The 17,251-nt window shown below is 50.3% G+C and overlaps 1 protein-coding gene across 1 annotated transcript in view; it reads right to left on the bottom strand.

Annotated features, from left to right (window-relative positions):
• The window catches only part of sgcz (sarcoglycan zeta), a 676,366-nt gene that overhangs the window by 404,567 nt on the left and 254,548 nt on the right, over positions 1–17,251 (bottom strand). The window lies entirely within an intron of this gene.

Consider the following 17,251-nt stretch of genomic DNA (forward strand, 5'->3'; position numbering starts at 1 on the left):
GACCCCCTGTCCCCTCCCTCCATGTTGTATGCTGCAATGGGAAAATACCAATCTCCTGTGCGTTCAACCCGGTATCACGCGATTGCGTGCTCCTGCGCACGAACGTTAATCTATTGAAGCATGTTCCAGAGCATGATAGTCCGACTTTTTGCGTGCTACGCAGAACGAAAAGTAAACCAATGCATTCTGAATGGGAGTGTTCTAAGACAATTAACGTGCTCCACAAAACGGTACGAGAGAGAGAGAAAGAGAGAGAGGGAGGGACAGAGAGATAGAGAGAGAGAGAGAGAGAGAGGCTTCAGACAGGGTGTGCGCAGATAGCACAGTGCACCCTAGTTATGTTTATGCCAAAACCACAAATGCTATATGTATATATATATATATATATTGCCTAATTATATATATTGCCTATATATATGTATAGGCTATATATATAATTAGGCTATAATTATATTATTTAGCGTGTAATGAGACAATCTATAGCCAAATTGTCGAAGATGCCCGAGAATCTCCGGGGATATCAGCATGGGAAATCGGCAAATCAGACCCATGAACCTATAAAGAAAGACGTCATCTCAAGCGGGAGAGAACGTTTGTGGTGCTGGTTTGTGTCACGTAAGTACAGGGCTCTCATGTCTCATGCATTCGGCGTGAGACACACGCAATTCAACCCATGCACACGCTCAAACCTGGTCTCACGAAAATACTTGACACTGTCATGTTATTTAATCTATTGAAACGTGATCAGGGACACGTAGGCCTATTTTCTAAATTTTGTATTTCTATTGGAAGTAGGCTATTTGTCGTGTCACTAAGCATGACTTCCAAACTAAGGTTCTGTCCGGGAGCGTCCTCCCTAATGTCCCTTATGGAGCTCCGTACAGATCATTCGTTGTTGAAAATTGTCTGTGATAACTAACAAATGACATCTTTGCCACCCGTTTCTACTTAAAATTGTCTGTGATAACTAACAATATGACAGCTTTTGGCCACCCGTTTCTACTTTCACCTTTGATACTGAGAAATTGTGACAATACACGGATACATTAAATGCAGGTGCGCTGCTCTGTAGGCAAACCGCGAAGGAAAAAAGGGTAGCTGCTTCATCTGTTCTTTTTAGAATTGTATGTCTTGATGTTTATTTTATCTAGCCATCTATTCTCTTGTTTTTGGCTATGTGAATGAACGTCCGCATCGATGCCTCGATCGCAAGTCCAGTGTCGCGAGCGGACGTTGCCATGACATCTAGAAATCATACCGTATTTAATGGGTTGTAGTGAGTGTAACATAATTCACCTACAGTATTTTGTTATGTGTTGTTCTTTCAATTGTGTTAGGCATGTCGTTTACGGTCTTGGTGGTTCAGGGATCGCTGTCCCTTCAAGGATTACGAGCGTCTCATGACGTCAGAGCCCATGCGGGATTTGTTTACTTTCAGCACGTTTTGATTTCCTGTTTCTCTGTTACTAAATAAACGAGTCAAACAACTGTGTGCTCAACGTGCGAAATTGTATCTCTCACTTATTGCAATTTCCACAGGGTTATCATTAATATTGATGTGAAGGGGTTGATTATAACTCGTGAATAATATTGTTTAGACCACGGGCTGGGGGAATACTCGTATTCTGATTGGCTGCAGTGCGTGCATTAACTCCTGATATAGCCCTACAGACACCTGCTAAGTAGTTCCAGTCAGTGTTTAGATTCTCTGCCCGAGCCCGACGCGGGCCGGGTCAGGCCGATATTTCCCACCACTATACTCGGGCCGGGCCTTTGATCGAGCGTTTTTATTTTTATTTTACCAAAATAAAAATAACTACCATCCGGGAAGGTATAGAGAAGGAAAAGAGTATAACTCCTACAGCAGCTGAGGAACCCTTTTTTGCTACTGACAAAGACCAACCCCTCAACAAAGACTCTACTCTTGATGAAGACTGCAGATTCTACAGTTTCTCTGAGATAACAGCTGATGAACTCAAAGACTTACTCTCTAAGATGTCCAACAAGTTTTGTTGCCTGGATCCAATCCCAACATTTCTTCTTAAAGAATGTGTAAAAGAGCTGACGCCTGTTCTACTCCACATCATCAACTCCTCGTTAAAGACCGGCACTTTTCCATCTGACATGAAGAAAGCAGTCATCAAACCAACTCTGAAGAAGGACAATGCTGATGTTGACATCCTTAGCAATTATCGACCAGTCTCCAACCTTTCTGCTATTTCGAAGATTCTTGAGAAAATTGTGCTGAACCAACTCAACGTCCATCTCTCAAGACATAGTCTCTACTCAGAGGTCCAATCTGGATACCGCCCTAATCACAGTTGTGAAACACTGCTTGTTAGAATGTGTGATGATATCAACAGGGAGATTGGAGCTGGCAATGTTGTCATTGTCGTACTGCTTGACCTCAGTGCAGCGTTTGACACCATCGACCACACAGTATTGCTGGAAAAGCTACTGAATGACTATGGTGTCACCGGAAGCGCCCTGCAGTGGATGAAGTCCTACCTTGAGAAGAGATATTTCTGTGTAAAGATTGATGATACGCTCTCATCCTTCTTGGAGTTGTTGTTTGGAGTCCCCCAAGGATCACTCCTGGGGACGATTCTTTTCATTCTTTACATCAAAGCCCCCCAGAAAATCGCAGGGAAATATGGACTTGATATCCAACTATACGCAGATGACTCTCAGCTTTACATCTCGTTTCATCCAAATCGTGCATCTAAGTTTACAGATGTTCAAGACAGAAACAACAGATGTCTTGCAGAAATAAAAGTGTAGATGGTCAACAACTTCATGAAACTCAACGAATCAAAGACCGAGCTGTTGGTGCTAGGCAAGAGTCATGTCCTCAAACAATGTGAACTCAATGTCAGCCTGCAGTTTGGAAGCATGACAATTCTACCAACTGAGTGCAAAGGGGATAGCTGGAAGAGCCTTGGAGTGAAGTTCGACAAATCCCTAAACATGGCAAGACAGATCAACAGTGTGAAGAAGAAATGCAGCTGGACAATGATGAACCTGAGAACCATTGGTCGCTATCTTGACGAAAGTATCAAGCTCATGATGGTGAAGCAATTAGTCATATCTAAAATAGATTACTGTAACTCTCTTTACATGAACCTACCCAAGACCAGATTAAAGAAGCTAAAGTCCATCCTAAATGGGGCGGTACGTTTAATCTATAAAATTCAAGACAGAACTACTGACCTGGTTCCCTTCTACAAGACATCCCACATTCTCCCAATAGATCAGAGGATTTTCTTCAAGGTCTGTCTACTGACCCACAAAACAGTTCATGGTAATGCACCTTGCTACCTTAAAGAACTTGTTGAGATGGAGGTAGCATCAGACACTTGCAACACCAGATCGAAGATACCAGGTGACAACTTCAAGCTGAAGATATCCAGAACGGCAAAGACGAAAGTAGATGCCAGGAGATTCTCTAATTACGCACCAGTTGCATGGAACTCTCTACCTCTAGAAATAAGATGCATTAATAATACTGACTGTTTTAAGAGAATGTTGAAGAATCATTTATCTAACCAGTTGTAACCATTTTTCTTTATAAATATAATGATGTCACGGTAATATCAGTTTCTTACCAACTTGAAAGTCTACACCACATTTTGTGCACATATCACAGCCAGCCGCTCTGACATGGTTAGCTGCCTTCCTTGTGTTGGCTTGCTAATCATATGAGCGGGATATAAATGCCTCATTTCATTTCATTTCATTTCATTTCATTGGTTTATTGGCCTAATCTGAGGAGAAATCTATGCCATAAACAGAAATATTATAGGCCTTTATTACACGGGTCTTCTCAATGCCGTGGAACGCTCCGTTCACTTGCATGGGTACAAGTCCGGTGACTTGTCCACCCCAGCGTCTTCCGTTGCTAAGCGACGTCACCGTCTTTGCGGACAAATTATTTCTCTGCTGATCAACACTACGAATGGCCAAAAGACTTGTATCCCCCCCCCCCCCTTAAATAAATACTATGGCAGAATTATTATTATTATTATTATTATTATTCTCATTCAACTTGAACATGTGTTTTTACAGTAGAGTGGTGGAGGGATGACGTATGTTGGCCAACCCGGAAGTGAGCGTCGCCCTGGATTCCCTCGACAAAAAGCCAACGGGTTTTGCCACTGGATTTTGGATTATTGCAGAAACATTTGCATCTTTGAAGCACCTCCTCAAAAACTGAAAATAAATAAATATATAAAAATAACAGTGTCCAAAGAACGAAATGTAAACCAATGCATTCTGAATGGGAGTGTTTGTCCCATGCAAATAAAGACTTCATGGTCATAATCATTTAAATATCATTAATATTCTGAGTGTAGGGTGGTATTCTATTTTTTTCAACGGGGCTGCATCAAGTCACTTGACCGTTATGGTTGCTATGGTGGTTGCTATCGACCGCCCCCTCTAATCCTTACATGGCTCTAAAAACCACGCGGCAAAGGAGCTGCCGTCAATTGTGTTGTTTTTGTCGTAAACTAGGGTCCAATGGTTAGAAAATAGGCAGATATTCCAAGGTATCCTTAAAAGGCAGCTTGGATGTTTTTATTTTCTGCAGTTTAGACTTCTACTATAACCTATTTTGGAAAGCAAAACACCAAGCTCATTGATTTAACGAGGCAGGGTTATTTGAAACAATTTATTAAATAAATATTTGTGAGATGTCATTACTTCTCCTGAGTTTGCTTCCTATTTATGTTGAGTATACACCCCTACTGTCCACAAGCATCCCCCCCCCCTCCCCATATGGATTTGGAGAATTGTTGCCTTGGTGCATTGGTGCATTGTTTTTCATTTCGTTCTGTGTATTAACGTTCGTGCGCAGGAGCACGCAATCGCGTGATACCGGGTTGGTGCGTTTGGACTTGGCTCGGCTAAATAAGATCTTTCTAGTAGAGCAAATGATAAGCAAACACAAGCAGAAGGACGGAGAAGGACGGAGAAGAACAGTGAGACGAAGAGAGAGGAGGGATGAGAGACATTAAGACATTAGGAGACAGAGCTCTGGTCCTGCGGCTCAGTAATGATGGATATCCTCGTCTCCGAGGCGAAATGGCACACAATCCCATTAGAGCGGGCGTGCCCTGCTCTTACACACACACATGCTCAGACAAACACATACACGCACACGCTCAAACACACACAATCACACACACACACACACGCTCTCACACACACACAGACACACAAGCTCACACACACACGCAAAAACACGCACGGACGCAAACACATACACCATGTGTATGTGTACCAGTCGGTCAGAGACAGAAAGAGATGCGTATATACAGTATAGAGCGAGAGAGACAGATGGACAGAGAGAGGGGGCAGGAGAGTCACCTTTTCAAGAGAAGGAACTGGCCAAGGGTATGTTTTTCCGCCATGTGCTTGCATTGTATCTTATATGCTTGTATGTCCTTCAATCGTTTTGCTGTTTCAGGGATGGTGTGGGTGGTAATCTCAGCCGGTAGAAAGAAAAAATAATCCCAACCCTGTGAATCCTCATTTACGCCTCACGAAAGACCTGGACTAAATAATGCGTTCTACGTCTTGGGAAGGGGTGGTGGCTAACCTTTTATCATCCAAGCGTCAACACACTGCTGCCTGGAACAATACATCATTCAACCCCACATCATTAGGATCCTGCCAACACTCATAACACAGGCTTTACCAAACCAGTATATCATCTGGGATCCAGCAGTCCTACTCTGTTCTTGCACATTTTCTGGAGGGAGAGAGAGAGAGTGAGAGAGAGAGAGCGAGCAGGTTTACTTAGCGTGATTTACATGGTATTAGCCTGTGACTTGCTAGCATTGTATGCTATGAGCGAAGGCAACCTATACAGTCCACATAACGTAACCAAAGTAACCCCATCCAAAGTGGGTCCCAGATGGCTTCAGAACCAGGCTGATAGGGGCAGGGGGGGCTACCTGGTCAGCCCTGGAGTGTCTATATATATTTATATATATGTAATATATATATATATATATATATATATATATATATATATATATATATATATATATATATATATATATATATATATAAGCTATATGCAAATGCTATACTCCACCTAGATGACTTTAGGTGAGCTCCTCCAGGCAAAGGACGCAGGGGGGATGTTAACGTTTTCAGACGATAATAGATGACCTGCACTGTGTGTGGTGATGGCTGGTCTAACCTGTGCACACTGATAACTCAGTGCACCACAGGTGACTCACCAGTGGTGTGCCCCAGAGTCCAATCACACTCTGGGGCTGGGGGAACCATCATCCACACACACTCCCTCCCACACACACACACACACACACACACACACACACAAACACACACACACACACACACACACACACACACACACACACACACACACACACACACATACACACATAAACACACAGACACACACACACACACACACACACACACACACACACACACACACACACACACACACACACACATATCGATCTTCCAACGGACAGTGTGTGTTGCTCAAACTTGTTGGCACCCTTTCAGACGTCTCAGTACCCCAACGGAGTACTGCAAGATGAGTATGGCTCAATACGGCTCAGTCCAGATCACGCCCACTTCTGGCGGTGGAAACGTGAACCATGCCCTACCTTTGCATGCTGAACCAAGAGTGTGGAGGAACAGGCTCCACTGTGGAGCTCTAAGAGGAGTGTGGAGGAACAGGGCTCCACTGTGGAGCTCTAAAAGGAGTGTGCAGGAACAGGGCTCCACTTTGGAGCTCTAAGAGGAGTGTGGAGGAACAGGGCTCCAATGTGGAGCTCTAAGTGGAGTGTGGAGGAACAGGGCTCCACTATGGAGCTCTGAGAGGAGTGTGGAGGAACAGGGCTCCATTGTGGAGCTCTGAGAGGAGTGTGGAGGAACAGGGCTATGTTCACAGCCTGCCTATCTGAGGAGCTTCACCTCTGGGAACAGATCCACTCTAACGCTGCTATTTTTTTCAGATTACATTTCAGCCGTCTTCTCCATGGGCCGATATCATCAGAGCGCCATGAGGGGATCTGATCAAAAAACATGGACCTTCATCATTTGAAATGATTTTGAAGTGATGTCTGAAGCACAAATTTCATTTTAGAAGGTTTAATAAGGTTCTTATTAAAGCTATATAAAAAAATGAAGAGGACACTATTTTATCCACTTAAAATGTGATTCAGCAATCTTATGTGTTTGTAAAACATGAAATATTTTAATGTTGAAGAGATGAAAGTTTAGTGTTGGTGTTTACGTGTTCCTCGAGGGTTAGGGTCAGGCTCCCAGGATCCTGGTTTGAGGTGAGGCCTGCCTCGGACCTTGAAGCCCTTCACAGCGTACTGCTGCTCGAGGGCTGTGGAACAACTTGGATTAGGACTGCAAACCAGAACACGCTATTCAGCATCGAGGCATATCATCCCCTAAATGTCAGCATGTAGAATCTGTCACACCTGGTCACCGGTCTGGTGACTTCCCTGATCCCTGATTGTTTCCACCTGTGTCTCCCCTTCTCATGTGTACATAAGCTTTGTCTTCCCTTGTCCTTGTTGCCAGAGTATTTCGTTCGTCACCGTCCATGTGCCTCCAGCTCCTGACCCAGCCTTGTCCTTGTCACTACCTGAACCAAGATACAGAGTTGAGTTCTAGTTTCTTGTTTTTGCCACGTAAGCGTGATTATTGTTTCTAGTGTTTTGTTAAGTTTTTGATCGCTCGTGTTTGACGATAGGACAGGGAGTCCTAATAAAGTTAGTTTTTTTGTTTGATCGCCTATCTGCATCTGAGTCCTCTTTCAAGAGCCCGCCTGACAGAATACTCTGGCCAGATATGGACTCAGCAGAGGCAGAACGTTTGTCCAGCGCCCTACGCGCCCAGGAAGCCCGTCTTTCTCGCCAGGAGGAATTCCAGTCGGCGATGGGTTCACAGATGGGGCTGGTTTCGACGCAGCTGCAGGACATAATTGGCCAGCTCACTCGCCAGACCGCTCCGGCTCCGCTTCCGACCCCGGAAGTAACTCCAACTGTCCCCATGCTGCTTATCGGAGCGGGCAGTAAGTTGGCTTCCCCCGCGCGATACGCCGGAGAGCCGGAGCAAAGCAGGATATTTTTTATTGACTGCTCTATTCATTTTGAATTTAATCCTCGTGCGTTTCCCACAGACCGGTCCAAGGTAGCGTTTATGATTTCTCACCTGACCGGTAGAGCTAAGACCTGGGCTGCTGCTGAATGGGGGAGGGGCTCGCCCGTTTGCCTTTCCCTCGCGGATTTTCAAGCAGCACTCACCAGGACTTTTGACCCGGTAACCATGAGCCGTGAGAGGGCACAGGAACTAAGTAGCCTTAAGCAAGGCAGCGGATCTGTGTGTGACTATGCCATTCGCTTTCGCACGCTGGCGGGAGATAGCGGGTGGAACGCTGTAGCCCTCTATGATATTTTTTTGAAAGGACTTAGCCCCAGTATCCAGGACCTCCTCGTTCCCTTGGATTTACCCACCGACATGGATGAACTCATCGCCCTCGCGATCCGGACGGACAACAGACGCACCCAGCTCCAGCGGCAACGGGAGGGGAGATCTTCGAACACAGAGGCTTAGCTTCGCCCTCAACCTTCACCTGGAGCAGCTCTTCAGTCTTCACCGCAGGACCAGCTTCATCCGTCGGCTGTCGCTGGAGAGGAGGAACCTATGCAGCTGGGGAGGGCTCGACTATCTCCGGAGGAGAGGAGAAGACGTCAACTGGAGGGCAGATGCTTTTATTGTGGAGAGACCGGTCATCTCGTCGCCTCCTGTCCGACCAAGAAGTCCCTAGCAGTGAGCCATGTCACAGCATCGAGCCCCACAGCTCGCACCCTCACCAAGGTCCAGGTAAAGCATCACACCGACACTGACCTTGAAGCCCTCATTGACTCTGGGGCAGATGAGAGTCTGATGGACTGGGGCCTAGCCAGAAAATTGGGACTTAATATTGAACTCCTGGAACGGCCCGTTAGGGCCAGCTCCCTTAATGGGATGGATCTTTTCCTAATCACACACATCAGTGAACCAGTACACCTGCACATCAATGACCATAAGGAACTATTACGCTTTTACCTGTTCAGATCCTCCTCCCATTCTCTGGTGCTGGGGCAGTCATGGCTGCTGAATCACAATCCCCACATCGACTGGAGAACGGGAGAGATTAGAGGATGGGGGGACGGTTGTACGCAGACATGCCTTGTTCCGCTCTCTCAAGATGAGCATGTCACAGAAATTAATTTGTTCTCTACCAACCCAACCTTAGAGGCCGAGTTCCCGGACCTGAACAAGGTCCCTCCCTGTTATCATCATCTCGGCCAAGTCTTCAGCAAGACCAAGGCTCTGTCTCTTCCTCCTCATCGCCCTTCCGACTGCGCCATAGACCTGATCCCCGGTTCCACCATCCCCAAGGGCCGCCTATACTCTGTTTCCGGCCCTGAGAAGGAGGCGATGAGGGAGTAAATTTCTGCTTCCCTAAAAGCAGGTCTGATTCCTCCTTCCTCGTCCCCTTCTGGCGCTGGTTTTTTCTTCGTCGGAAAGAAGGACGGCTCACTAAGACCCTTCATCGACTACAGTCCACTCAATGACATTACCATAAAAAACAGGTACCCCCTCCCTCTCATGTCCTCTGTCTTCGATCAGCTCCAACAGGCCAAGATTTTCACGAAGCTAGACCTTCGAAACGCCTACCATCTGGTCCGCATCAGGGAGGGGGACGAGTGGCCACTACGAATATCAAGTTATGCCTTTCGGACTAACTAATGCCCCCGCAGTTTTTCAGGCCATGATTAACGATGTTCTCTGAGATTTTCTTGATCGCTTTGTCTATGTTTACATTGATGATATTCTCATTTACTCTCCTGACCTCGACACCCACCGTAATCACGTCAACCAGGTTCTCGAAAGACTGCTGGCTAATCACTTGTATGTCAAAGCAGAAAAGAGTTTGTTCCATGCCGACACTGTCTCTTTCCTGGGCTTCATCGTAGCCCCCGGAAGTGTACAGATGGACCCGGCTAAAGTTAGCGCTGTGTCCGAGTGGCCAACCCCCGACAGCCGCAAGAAGGTTCAGCAGTTCCTCGGGTTTGCTAACTTTTACAGGCGGTTTTTCAGAGGCTTCAGCGCGATAGCAGCTCCTCTCCATGCTCTCACGTCTCCACAGGGGCAGTTCCGGTGGTGCCCCGAAGCCGAGAAGGCGTTCAGTACACTCAAGCGTCGGTTCACCTCCGCTCCCATCCTTACCTTGCCAGATCCCAAGCGCCAGTTCGTGGTGGAGGTGGATGCATCCAATGAGGGCATCGGGGCCGTGCTGTCGCAAAGCTCCGACCAGGATGGTAAGGTGCACCCCTGCGCCTTCCTGTCGAGGCGACTGTCCAAGGCGGAGCGCAACTACGATGTCGGCAACCGGGAATTGCTGGCTGTTAAACTCGCCCTGGAGGAATGGAGGCACTGGCTAGAGGGGGCCAAACTTCCGTTCATTGTCTGGACAGACCACAGGAATCTTGAGTATATTAGAAAGGCTAAGCGCCTCAACTCTCGTCAGGCCAGGTGGGCGCTGTTTTTTAACCGCTTTTCCTTTTCTCTTTCGTACAGGCCGGGGTCCCGGAACGTCAAACCGGATGCCTTGTCTCGACTATTCGACCCCGACCCTGAGGCCAAGGAACCAGAAACCATCCTCCCACTGACCCGTGTGGTTGGAGCGGTTACTTGGCCCATAGAGACTGAGGTTAAGCGGGCGAATGGTGGTGTCCCGGCACCTAGAGGGTGCCCCGCTAACCGTCTGTTTGTCCCCGTCAAGCTGCGCCCACAGGTGATCCAGTGGGCTCACACCTCACTTCTGTCATGTCACCTGGGGGTCAAGAGAACGGTGTTCGTCATCTCCCGGCGGTTCTGGTGGCCATCCATGGAGGTGGGGGTCAGGGAGTACATTGATGCATGTGCGGTCTGCGCCAGAAACTAGACTTCTTCCGGGGCCCGCATGGGGCTCTTACAACCGCTCCCCATCCCCTCCAGACCGTGGTCCAACATCGCACTCGACTTCGTCACGGGCCTCCCGGCTTCTCAAGGCAACACCACCGTTCTCACGGTGGTGGACAGATTCTCCAAGATGGTCAAGTTTATTGCTCTGCCCAAGCTGCCGTCTGCCAAAGATGACGGCAGAAGTCATGATGGACCAGGTCTTCAAGATCCATGGCTTCCCCACAGACATAGTCTCGGAACGGGGGCCCGATTTCGTGTCACGTTTCTGGAGGGAGTTTTGCCGGCTCATCGGTGCCACGGCCAGCCTGACCTCAGGCTACCACCCGTAACGGCCAGACCGAGCGCCTCAACCAGCAATTGGAAACCGGTCTTCGCTGTGTGGTTTTCCAGAACCCCTCAGCATGGAGCAAGCACCTGGTCTGGGTAGAGTATGCGCACAACTCGCTACCTACTTCTGCCACAGGTTTTTCGCCATTTCATTGTGTTTACGGTTATCATCCACCAGTATTTCCAGACAACGAGCTGGAAGTGTCGGTCCCCTCTGCCCATGCCATGATCCAACGCTGTCGACGCATCTGGATAGCCGCCCGCCAGGTCCTGATTCAACAGGGGGACCGGGTAAAGAGATCGGCCGACCGCAGGAGACGGCCGGCTCCAGACTATCAGCCAGGACAGAGAGTGTGGTTGTCAGCCAAGGACTTGCGCCTCAAGGTTCCTTCCAAGAAGCTTGCGCCACGCTTCTTGGGTCCATTCCCCGTCACCAGGAAGATCGGGCCCCCTGCTGTACGCCCTCGCCTGCCTCGGTCCCTGCGTGTCCAGCCGCCGTTCCATGTAAGCCAGGTGAAACCGGTCAGGGAGAGTCCGATGTTTTTTTGTTCGATCGCCTATCTGCATCTGAGTCCTCTTTCAAGAGCCCGCCTGACAGAATTTGCTGTTATCCTTACCGGCAATGTTAATATTGACTCGGCCATGACACGGCATGGCATTTTCATATTTCATAGCTCCACATGCATCATTTATCTGGGGTTTGTACGTCTAATATTTATTAGACGTAGTTATAAACACATTCATACATCAAGGCCTCGCCATGACAGCTTCACCTGCATGCTCCTGCCGTCACCTTCATCCATCGTGTTACTCCTTGATTAACTAGTTATGAGCAGCTTGGTTAGCTGCTCATAACTACCAACTCCCTAACTAAGTAGCAACCCATGAAGGACACACAAAAGCAATGTTCCCCGTGATGGTCTGCTGGTCATTAACATTGGAACAGCAGCCAGTTCATCACGTTGTCGCAGTGACGCCTGATTTAGGTTGAGTGTTGACCTGATCATGTTGCAATTGACTGTTCGGGGAGAATGCATTCCAGACACTCCCCAAAGGGTCTGGTCCTTTTCCTGTCCCCTGTCCCCTTCCCCCTGGACTTGTGACCTCCCATCAGGCGTGTCACCAATCGGTTGGGCTACTGCGAGCAATAACAGACAGACCCCCTGCCTCGCCCAGCCCTCCATATCACCCCCCACTTCCTGTGGTGCCGGGGTCGCCTTGTGAGTGACAGTAACACACGGGACCAAACAAAAAGGACGGCGTGGCAGCCCGCGGTGGAGCATGTGATTCATATTGACGTGTGTTTACGGCTGTGCTTTTGGACCACCGCGCCAGGGGACGTCCAGGGGCCGTACAGGGGCCGTCCATGGGCCGGCGGGGGCCCTGAGTGGCAGGAAGCACCTCGTCCGCCTTCCCCCATCTATCTCCACATGTCCTTCACGTCCAGTCACTCACTCAAGATACTGAAACAGCACTCCTTACCTCCTCCTGGCTGCTCATGGGTCACCTCTGGAGCTCCCCCCCTCCCCCCCCGCCTTTCTTGGGAGTCTTTCAGCTCGTCAGGGGCAGCTCACAACCTGCACGCTCTAAAAAATACCCATCCAAAGGAAATGCATGCACTCACACTATACACACATGCAAGTGTGTGTATGGTGCACCAACTCAAACACATGCATACACACTAACAAGCATTCACACACAGGCCTTCACAATCACATAAACACATGCACATACAACCACACACACACACTCATAAAATGTCCCACACATTGACATTCACGTTCACACTTGGTCTCATTCTACGATGAGTACGGGCATACAAACAGCTGTACATATGACAGAGACATGACTGAAGACGGTCATGTTTACATGCCTCTGCGATCACCTGACAGCAGCTTCTGCAGTCTGAATCCCAGGACGTCATTAGCAGTCGGCCACTCAGTCCTCTACGTGGCCTGAATGCTAAGAATTCTTCCTGCAGAGCGCCATGCATGTCTGTGAGCGTGTGTGGACGATTCTGATCAGGTATGATTTGATTAACTTCTCTCTGTATCCTTCACCTTCACCCTTCCCAACAGATGGCTAATCCATCTTGGAACATGTTTATGAGCAGAGATGTATAGGACTTGGCCCAGGGGAACAAGGGCAACATACTGTGTACACGTGTGTGTGTGTGTGTGTGTGTGTGTGTGTGTGTGTGTGTGTGTGTGTGTGTGTGTGTGTGTGTGTGTGTGTGTGTGTGTGTGAATCAACAACTCTATGGCCTTGCTTGTATGTTGTCACTCAGACAGAGTTATAGCCTCCCACCCAAACCCATGTGTTACTGTGCAAGTCTATGTCTGTTTGTGAAGTGTGTACTGTGTGTGTTTCTCTATGTGCATGTGTTTCTGTGTGTTTTGTGTGCGTGTTTTTCTGTACGTGTGTGTGAGGGATTGGAGGAACACAACATGTAGATGATTCAGTGTCATACCCATGGGGCAGAGAAATGAGAGAGCGATCAAAGAGCTAATATTTAGAGAGAGAGAGAGAGAGAGAGAGAGAGAGAGAGAGAGAGAGAGAGAGAGAGAGAGAGAGAGAGAGAGAGAGAGAGAGAGAGAGAGAGAGAGAGAGAGAGAGAGAGAGAGAATCGAGGGGTGGTAGAAGCGGGAAAAACTGTGAGAGATTCCTGAGGGTGTGCAAGGCACACAGTGGAAGGATGAGTCATGATTGCAAACACACACACACACACACACACACACACACACACACACACACACACACACACACACACACACACACACACACACACACAGCAACACACATGCAGGCAAATACAAAGCCACACACACAGTCGCACACACTCACACCCTGTGCGAAATTTGTCACCAGACAGTAAAACACATCACTTTTACCACAAATTCAACCCCAACTGTATGAACCATTTAATATGATAACTACCAACTCCCTAACTAAGTAGCAACCCATGAAGGACACACAAAAGCAATGTTCCCCGTGATGGTCTGCTGGTCATTAACATTGGAACAGCAGCCAGTTCATCACGTTGTGTAGGGTTTTAATTGATTTAATTGACTGTTCGGGGAGAATGCATTCCAGACACTCCCCCCCCCCCCCCCCCCCCCCCCCCCCTCGGTGGAGCATTAATCGTCATGCGCACGCCACGTGTGTCAGAGGCAAACAGAACATGGCGTGGTGCTGATGGAGAGGAGTGTCTGACCTTAGGAAACCAGGGGAGCTCGACCCCGCTGACACGCACTCCCTGAGCCATCCATCTTCAGTACTAAAAAAACATCAGCATGGGCTCTCTCTCCCAGCTTTATTAGCACAGGGAAGCACACTTACTGGCTAATAAACTGTTGACACCGGAATAGCTGCTTCCCCGCAGTGCACGTTATTGAACAATACATTCATTGGCATTAATGATTCAGATGATCAAGCACAACAGCGTGAGGCGGTGGCGGGCAGCCGGGTACCTTGTTAGCGAACATGCCCCGACTGACAGCTCCAATAATAACAATCATCATAATAATACCACCACAGCATCCAGGAACATATGAGCTTATCAGCTCTCTCAAGAGCCCCTGGCCTGGCCTCCACCCTCTGCCCGCTAAAGCAGTTAAGGTGAGATTGAGAAAAGAAACCCCTAAAAAACAGCCCTAACCCTAAGCCTGTAACCCAATCAGCCATCTGTGGCATCCCGCCACGTGGTCCTCAGCCTGGACGGGCCCGGGGTACCGTGGAGGACGGGGTTTACCACCCCCACCCACCAGCCGGCGATAGAGAGCAGCCCTTTCGGCGCCCCAATCAGGGTGATTGGGGGACACCTGGCCGAAAACACGGGAGCCATTTTAAAAGGAGGCACAGCACAGCACAGCACGGCTCGGGAGACCAGGAACAAGGACGTAGTAAGCGCTCTGGTCCACGAGCGGCTAGAGGCTCACGGAGACCCTAGAGACCGCGTCTGCATTGTCGGATTTAAGTTGTCTGCAATAAATGCCTGCCATGGCTAAAAATCCTACGCAAAGTGTCGTTTGTCCGTGGAACCCGGCTCATTTGGGTAGCGGGTTGCCACACTTGGTGGAGAATGCAGGCATGAGGAAGATCCCACTACGACCCCCTGGTACAGACGCCGCCGACGCAAGAGACGCTGCCGCAGCCGCACGGGATGTCGCCGCCGCCGCCAGAGACGTCGACGCTGCCGCAAGAGACGTCGCCGCTGCCGCAAGAGACGCCGCCGCCGCCGCAAGAGACGCCGCCGCCGCCGCAAGAGACGCCGCTGCCGCCGCAAGAGACGCCGCTGCCGCCGCAAGGGACGCCGCCGCCGCCGCAAGAGACGTCGCCGCCGCCGCAAGGGACGTCGCCGCCGCCGCCGCCGCAAGGGACGTCGCCGCCGCCGCACAGGACGCCGCTGCCGCAGCAGGAGAGAAGGCTGCAGCGCGAGACCGGGACGTGACAGTGCCGTCGGCCTACGCGGACGTGGGGACGGGCCGGCCCTGCATGCTGGCGACATGTTGGGCAAAGGAAGCGTCCGGGTGCCCAACCGTACCTGCGAGAGTGATGTCCAAACAGACGCAGGCCATAGTGGACACTGGCAGCATGGTCACCCTCCTCCGGCCCGACCTGGCGGGGGGAAGGGAAGGGTCACCAATGGAGGTGACATGCGTACACGGGGACACACGAACATACAAGACCTGCCACGTGGTCGTCCGGACACCGCAGGGGGTGTTCACGGCTAGGGCAGGGGTCGTGCCACACCTCCCGGTGCCGTTCCTAATTGGGAGGGACTGCCCGACTCTCCGTCGACTTTGGGACCCGGCGCTGGAGTCCCGGGTCCGGAAAGGTGCGGTCGCCGCCGCGGCAGGAGGTGCGGTCGCCGCCGCGGCAGGAGGTGCGGTCGCCGCCGCGGCAGGAGGTGCGGTCGCCGCCGCGGCAGGAGGTGCGGTCGCCGCCGCGGCAGGAGGTGCGGTCGCCGCCGCGGCAGGAGGTGCGGTCGCCGCCGCGGCAGGAGGTGCGGCCGCCGCTGGCGCGGCAAGAGATGCCGCCGGCGCGGCAAGAGATGCGGCCGGCGCCGCTGCGAGAGGTGCGGCCGCCACCGCCGCCGCCGCTACCGCGAGGGTCGCAGCCGGTGCCGCAGGAGACACCCGGCCCCGGCGAGATACCATCCTGGGCGGGCCCCTCGGCTACCTGGGGCTTGGACAAAGGGTGGAGGAGTGTGGCATCCCGCCACGTGGTCCTCGGCCTGGACGGGCCCGGGGTACCGTGGAGGACGGGGTTTACCACCCCCACCCACCAGCCGGCGATAGAGAGCAGCCCTTTCGGCGCCCCAATCAGGGTGATTGGGGGACACCTGGCCGAAAACACGGGAGCCATTTTAAAAGGAGGCACAGCACAGCACAGCACGGCTCGGGAGACCAGGAACAAGGACGTAGTAAGCGCTCTGGTCCACGAGCGGCTAGAGGCTCACGGAGACCCTAGAGACCGCGTCTGCATTGTCGGATTTAAGTTGTCTGCAATAAATGCCTGCCATGGCTAAAAATCCTACGCAAAGTGTCGTTTGTCCGTGGAACCCGGCTCATTTGGGTAGCGGGTTGCCACACATCGTTCTCACTTCCTGCCGTCTCGCCCGTCCTGAACATGGTGTCACCCAAGAGCTGCTCATGATAAGGGAGGAACTCCATCACATACTTGAGGTGTAATGTAATCCACGTAATCAAATCGGCTGTGATAACTCTTTCCTCTTCCTGCTCTCTTCCCTTCTCCTTCCTCATTCCCTGCTCTTGGAATGGAGACGACGTGCTAGACCGATACACAAGGGAAGAACCTGAGAAAGAAAACATGTCAATGAAATAAGTTAATCTAGCCACCATGATGTGTCCTCAAGAGGGGGAGCATCTGTCTGATGTGTAAATAT

This window comes from Gadus morhua, chromosome 3 (assembly GCF_902167405.1).
Source record: "Gadus morhua chromosome 3, gadMor3.0, whole genome shotgun sequence".
Taxonomy (NCBI): Eukaryota; Metazoa; Chordata; class Actinopteri; order Gadiformes; family Gadidae; genus Gadus; species Gadus morhua.